This window comes from Rhopalosiphum padi, chromosome 1, assembly GCF_020882245.1.
Source record: "Rhopalosiphum padi isolate XX-2018 chromosome 1, ASM2088224v1, whole genome shotgun sequence".
In the NCBI taxonomy this organism is placed as follows: Eukaryota; Metazoa; Arthropoda; class Insecta; order Hemiptera; family Aphididae; genus Rhopalosiphum; species Rhopalosiphum padi.
Window position 1 is genome coordinate 63269005 of NC_083597.1, and position 8094 is coordinate 63277098.

At 33.0% G+C, this 8094-nt stretch overlaps 1 pseudogene; it reads left to right on the forward strand.

The window, feature by feature from the left end:
- Positions 1-1239: 1239 nt before the first annotated feature.
- Positions 1240-7809, forward strand: LOC132926462 (uncharacterized; annotated as a pseudogene).
- The last annotated feature ends 285 nt before the right edge of the window (positions 7810-8094 follow it).

Sequence of the window (8094 nt, forward strand, 5' to 3'; positions counted from 1 at the left end):
TTGAATATAACATAGTATAATATTTAATTTGAATGAACCAATCTTTTTAATACATACAAAATTATTATATAGTATTTAAATGAAATAAAAATTTTTCTGTTATTAAAAATTATTATTTGATCAATTTAACATGAACAAATATTTTATAAAAACGCGTATATTTTCCTTATTTAATAGTTTAATCTCAAAAGTACGGAAACTTTAAAATTTTATATTTCATCGAACCAATAATTTTTTCGTTTTAATCTAGCCCACATTTTAATATTTTATACAATATATCAAATGTATTTTTATAGTATATTTGAGAAGAGGTAGTCAGTAGGTATTACTATACTATTAATAATAATATCTAAAGAATTTCGAAGAAATCGTGTACCGCAATATTAACCGCAAAAATGTATATGCAAATTATTTTTATGAAAGTATTAAAAAAAAATAGAGAATTTATTATACTGATTTTTTAACGTGGTTATATACGGAAACGAAGATGTTTGCAGACGTTTTAATATAATACGTAGTAGTCGTAGTACCTTGTACAAGATATTGTTGCCGTGCGCATATATAGAGCGATGTGTATCCAAAAATGGTATATAATTAAAGCAACAAATGCAAATGGAAAAAAAAACTTTCGCTTGAAAAAAACCAACAAGTTTTCATTAATCCCGTGTTGGTCGTTCATGTCTGACTCTGTAAACGACCCCGGCCGGGGATTACACCGTAGACGGCGCCGGACAATAAATACGTACACAGTAATAATAATGATAAAAAAAAACAAAACAATAATACCCGCGATTTTTTTTTTTTTTCGGAATACGATAATCGTCATACTTCTTATTATATTATAATGTATATAACAACAATTTGATTTTATTACTATCTCGCGTATCGATTTATTTATATTTTTGTATATTATATCATAAAAAACTTTGAAAAATTCTAATCATATAATTGGTCTAATAACAATAATATAATATACCTACGATCGATAATTATAATATATTATATCGTTTACCTACGTTTTATTTACATACGCGATAATAACCTATCAATTGTATTATACCATTAGTCTGTCTTTGGCTGTTGGAGCAAAAATTTGGAATATTAGTTATAGAATAATATTTGTTATGTATAGAACCGATTGGAATGTATATACTTTATACCAAACGTAGATTAGGTTAGCACATTAATGGACGTTCACGTGATATAACTAAAATAACTAAAATGTCAATAATATTCCAAATGACTAACTTTCCATCTAATGGTCTTAAACCACAAAAAAATTCGCCTCCCAGCTGCCGTCACTCTACGTCCAGACATCATAGGCAAACTAGTAGCTACGTCAACACTTTTAAAGTACCTCTGAATGTGGATAATTTATTAAATTTAATAAAGATATAATAATGAAATATAATTATTATGGAATTACATCATATTTGCGGACGAAAACATATTATATTAATACCATTACTACACACACATGTTTGTACACAATGCGCGCCGAGTTCAAATTATCATAATAATTTTACAATTTTATTAATTAATATTTCTTTCTCAGTTCACTCTATCTTCCTCTCTCTATCTTTCTTTCTCTCTATATATTAATATATATCTATCTATATTGTTTATAAATTTTCACTACTTCGTCTATATTATATATAGGTTGTTTAAAAGTTACGCATATTATTAATATTATCATGCTATAGGTGAGCGGAATAGGCGGTCCGAAAAACGGTTTCGACGATTTCAAACTTTTGGAGGACCAATGGAAATATTGCAATCGACGTATTCTGCACCACCTGTTTGTGTGAAGGCCGTATTCCTATTTTATATAGGCGTCCAAATAGAAATAAGCAGATTATTCGCCACAATACGTATGCAAATGTTAAAGTCTGCACCTACCAGCAAATGAACACGTAAGCTTGCATTTTAATCCGCATTACGTGTATTTTACATATTATAATGTATTGGCATTGTTGTCGCGATTGAAACAGCAGTAATTTTTTTCATGTTATTTAAAATTGTTTGTGATTTACTCACGATTACGTGAGTAATTTTCATTTTCCGGATGAAGTTTTTTATTATTATTATTTAAAGAAAATTCATGACGTCACATTTATGTCCTGGTATATCGTGCTGCAGCTGTATAATTTATAAAATAGTTTTGATAAATCATCGCAATAACGGACAGAGTAATAATATAACAGAAATATAAAATATAATATAGTATTTGACGAAATTTTATTAACGCGCTGACACTTAATATTATTACAATTATTCATTAAAATCATAAAAGGTTAGAAATAGTGGAGGAAAAAATTATCATAATAAAACTGACAAGCTGTTAAACGTTTTTAAAATGTTACTCAACAATACGCTGCTTACAAATATTTTAACACAGCAACGTAATAATTGATAATATTTTAATTGCATTAAAAATTTAAAGATGTATACTAGCTATATATAATAATTATTAGTATAAATCAATAATTTGAAAAACTGAGCTTCCAAAACATTACATAATTTTGAAACAAAACGTCTCACAAACCGAATAAAATAATTAACAATATATTAGTTTTTAGGCATAGGAAATCATAAATAGTAATTTAGACAATTTTTTAAGAATACCTACAGCGTTAATTTTGTATTATATTTTAATAAATAAAATGGCTTCCTGTACCTATTAGTACAATAGCACGACGTTGTACTATAATAATTGTATTATATTATAAAAATGAAAATTAGATCGTATATATATATATATATACAGTGTATTAGTATACCTTCGAGTGAATAATTCCCCGACGTTTCTTTTAATTTAGGCTGAGAACATAGCCTAATGTTATAATTGTGGTTCTTTTTGAAATCCACTATGTACAGCGATAAGCAATAACTAAATATAGTTTATGCGAGAGCATTTTTTTTACTCTAAGCTTTTTATATAATTAATTGGTGCAGTAAATATTTTAATACAAGCGATAAAATGCCGTACTTGAAACTAACTTATAAGAGTTATTATGTGTTTTATGTACGCACGCCAACGTTATCCAAAGGGATTTCGACCTTAAAATTGCGTTTTTCACGTCCACGGACAGTGCTACGAACAAAACACGACATATTCAAAATACACTATACATGCGTATTACCGGCGGCTACGAAGGTATGCACATAAACCCGAGTGTAGTGTAGTAGTTATTACGAAAAAACAAAATAAGCGCGCTTAGGTATATACCTACAATAATATTATAAATACAATATAAATATACTGCTGCATATGGCGCTGCAGCGCGTGTCACGCGAATATACACGGCAATTATTATGCACGACAGTGTGGCAGAAAAGTGGGCAGGATTCGTGCCGCGTTTTGTATAAATAACGTGTTTTCCGCTAAGTCCCCGGGCAGGTCGTTTTCACGGGTCCAAGATAAATAATTAACAATGCTTTTTCAAGCTGAAAAACAAGGGATTTCACTTAATCCTCGCAAAAAGCCGGGGCCGGCGGCGACTGCCAACAAAAAGGGTCGACAAAAAGACGGTAAATTTTCTTTACCGCGGCCTGCGATGCGCGAGTCGGACGAGGGGTAGGTATACCAAACGAGGGGTAGCAACGACGGCTCGGCGGCAGCGGTGGGCGCAAGATTAAGCCCCGGGCCGACGCGCGTATAACGATGGGAGGGCGGTTTTTTGTTGAATAATATTCGCTAATTTGGGTCCGAAGAAAAAGGGTAAACTTTAATGAGATCTCCGTGGGGCCTTGTGTTTGCGTATTATATATCCCTTTTGCTCGTACAGCGCAGCAACGGCAGCGCTTATATTGCTACTACAACTACTATATTCTACCAAGTTTAATACACACATACAAACATACACACCCACACACACACACACACACACACACACACACACACATATATATATATATACAATATACACATGAACACGGCTATATATATTTATAGTATACATTTCGTGCGAGGATCGCGAGATGGCGGGTGTGTTGGTGCTGAGGAAAGGGGTGGTCGGGCGAGGACTATCTAATTTCCTTCTCTTTGTTTTTCATGTCGGCCGAGGCCCCGTTGGCTGGACGACGATTGCGCAGAGGGTGTGTGGTTCAGAAAACGCGGGGACGAAGGACCGAAGGGACATTGTTCTAGCAATTTATATATACCAGTCACCCGCACACACATCCACACAAGCTCGGGCGTGTATAATATATATATATATATGCAAATGTAACGCACAGCTCGTTATTTTCTTGGGTTGACGCGATTACGGACGGGAAATTCGTATCGCACGGTGTGGAGGAGGGTCGTATACTATACTATAACATACTATATATATATATATTATATATATACACACACACACTATACTAATATAAGCGAAAGGGATTTTAGCGGAGAAGGGTTTCCCGGTTTTGGTCGCGCACATGCGCTGTGCCACTCCTCCGCGGTGCGGGTACAACATACATATACAAAAACATATATGTATACAGACGCACACTCACGCAATTATATTTCACACACATGCACATACGCAGCACCACAGGGGCATACAAGGTTCCTTTTCGGACCGGAAGCGCGTGCGGTAGCCCGGAAGACGCGCGCGCGGGACGATATTGGCGGTGGCGTCCCGCGATGGATCCGGTTCAACGTGCGGCGTATATTCATATTATAATATATTATATACAAGTAGTAAGGTGTTATTTCTACCCCAATAATATTATTATGTAGCATTAATAATAACGGTTTAATAATAATATTATATACACGTCCCGCAAAAGAAGAGGTTCGTATTTTTTCCATACCTGTTGCGCTTACGAGTCCACTCCGCTTACCATATACTGCAGTGGTGTGTATACAAATACGATGTATTATAATTACATAAATTCGTACGTGTCTTACTGAGGTTTTGCGACGCTGACTACTACTTCACTTATAAAAGCCAACATGAAAACATAATACAGTATCTATTAATAAAGTAAATTGACTAATATAAATATATTTTATTTATGTAAATATATTTCAGTGATTATTAATTTTATTACGGTTTTATTTTTAATTGTTCAAACTGTGTACATTTAAATTACTAGATTTACTATACCATAGAATATTAGATTTAATTGACGGTTATCACTTAACAGATATTAAAGTTGAGATAAATTATAAGTATACTAATAACCATTATGATATAATAACGTGTACTCGTAAATGGCGAGATAAATAAAATTGGTTCACATAACCGTTGTATAATTTTATAGACTACATCAGCGTGCTTCACCTGAAATATAATATGATCTACAGTAGAAAAAAACTAACGGACATTAGTACATAACGTAGTGTGCAATATAAATAATACCGCGTGTCAGAATATTAATATGGCGAATGCCTTTTCCGTAATGAATTCGTTAAAAATTTTTAATGTGCGAATGACTGTAGGTTGTATAATGGTAAAAAAACTACCCTTGAAAAATAAACCGAAATTAAAATGTACACAATCGTTACACGATATATAAAATAAGTACACATGACGTACATATTCATATGTCATAAATACTGTTTCATATAAGACGAACGTCTGGTCGGTATATAATGTAAATCACCTAAAAGATATTATATTATACGGTATAACTAGCGAGGAGACTAGTCGGTACGTGTTACAGGGGGAGTGTGTGGGGTCACGTAGGGGATGGAGATGCGAGACCGGTTTGGCCTGGGAATGTAATGATAATTTATAATAGTGTACCTACAATATTATAAGAACTCTCGAACTCTCGGAGGAACTGGTTCGCGCGGTCATCGCAGATGCCCCGTTTTCCCACGGTCTCCCACTCCGATGCGAAATTTGTCGAAATCATTTTCCAAAGAACAATTTCGTAACCGAAAATCTCACACGATGTCATATACCTACATAATAATATTATGATTGTACGACATCTGCTCTATAGCCACTTCCGTTCATCGTACACGATATGGTCCACAGTCGACGATAAATCGTCGTCGCGTGTCCGTTCAGCGGTACGCAAGTATACCTTTGCGAATCGAACTAAATCTCCGAGTCACGCGCGTGTTCGACGACCGGGAAAGGATAAAAAAAAACACTAATAATAATAATAAGCGGTGCCATACTGGGACTACGAGTTTACAGGTGGCGCGTGCCGACGACAGGGTCCCACCATGAATGGTTAGAAAAAAAAGGGTCCCGGAGGGGAATATCCCGAAAAGGGACACACGCACCGCTACTACCACCAGTTATTCCGTCCGGTCTTCGTTGGATTTTAATTTCATCATCACGCGGCTACCACAAAATACACAGGTATTTGATTTTATTCATTCTATATACTTAAACTATATATTTTAGTCCGTAGTATATTATTACTTCTTTCCACCCGAGAAACATGTATTGATAGGTGGGAGGGTGACAGAAAAATGTTTATGTCTAGTCAACTTAAAAACAATGTAATATAATATTAAAATACAAGTACAGTACAAAATTAAAAATATTACAATTAAATATATTTATTTTTAAATATGATTTAAAATACATTCTGACAGTTTGGCCAATACCTATATTAAATTATGCATGCAAGCGAAAAAAATATTTAAAATATATATATTACTCTGATTCGACCATTGCATTTATACCAGTTATTACTATTATTTCTATTTTTATTTTTCATCAGTGGTTGCAGTCGAGTCCGCGGAGGACATAATCAGATTTTTTTTGAATATGATAGACGAAAACAAGCCTGCGGGTTTGTCGGATATACGACACCGTCCGGAAAAGAGCACACGCAGTCAACCGGTTGGCCCGTGTCGGAGGTACGCTACCGTGTCCCGTGACCGGATCTGCGACCGGGTCAGGGGTTACAAACAGGGGGCACACGACGATTACCGCACACGGGTGGGTCACAGGGGTCAAGAGCGCGTGCTCACTACCCCGTACGGGAATAATAATATCATCGCGATGATATATTATAATGTTATGTATATTTTTTATGGGACGGTCAGGTGGCGGCCGGTGGAGTAAACAACGGGAAAAAATTAAACAAGTGTTTTATTATTTTTTTTTCGCGTACACACCGCACTAATGCCATTCGTTTTTTTTTTTAAAGGATAAGCAATTATTACACGGCCGACGATAGTTATTGGTTTAATACGTATATAATATATATTTAACGTGGTTTTAATGGACAAATCGATTGTTTTATATGATATTAAAATAAACGTCGTTATAACAATTTGTTGACAGTTTTAAAGAGAAAAACGTTCATTTTCGTCTTACCCGTTAAACTTATCATAAATAAAAAATACGTGCACAGTTATATAGAAATTAATTAATTCGTCATTATTTATTCAATAGTAGCAGGAAGTATATGTCTTACTGTTCAAAACAAAGTTGTAGTAGATATCAGAAAAATCAAACATGGATAGCGCCTCTACTCGTATAGTATACCATTTTAATATTTTTATGATACATTGTAAAAGCTGTATTTTTTTTTACTAACTTATACGACTATCATAACAATATAATATTGTATAACTATGAAGTTTACAAATTATCAAAATTCATAAATTAAATTTAAAAATTAAATTCACAGAATTCTACTAATTCACTTATTCTGGTAATAATACTTTAGTTTATCACATTTATTATGCATTATATCTGTTTTGTAATTTCTTATAGATCACTACGATTATTATTCGCATATTTTCTCCCATTAGATTATTAACATATAATTGTTTAAAATGAAAAGTGTTTTTTTAATTTATATATGTCCTGCTATAATAGGTAGTTGACACTTTTCTCTCACGTACCAGGTAAAAAGAAAATATAATAATAAATACATATATAGTAATAAGATTTTATTTATTACAAGATAATTATTGTTATAAAAAAATATATAAAAATAATTATTGGAATATATTTAAAATTGGATAAACTTAAAATTTCTAGATATATTATTAGTTATTACCATTAATTTTGTTTAATTTATATACCTACATGCTACTTTTATTTATTTGTATTGCAACAAAAATATTTTAAGCTTATGCTGTTATACTATTTGGACAGCAATATTTTAATAATAAGATGATTT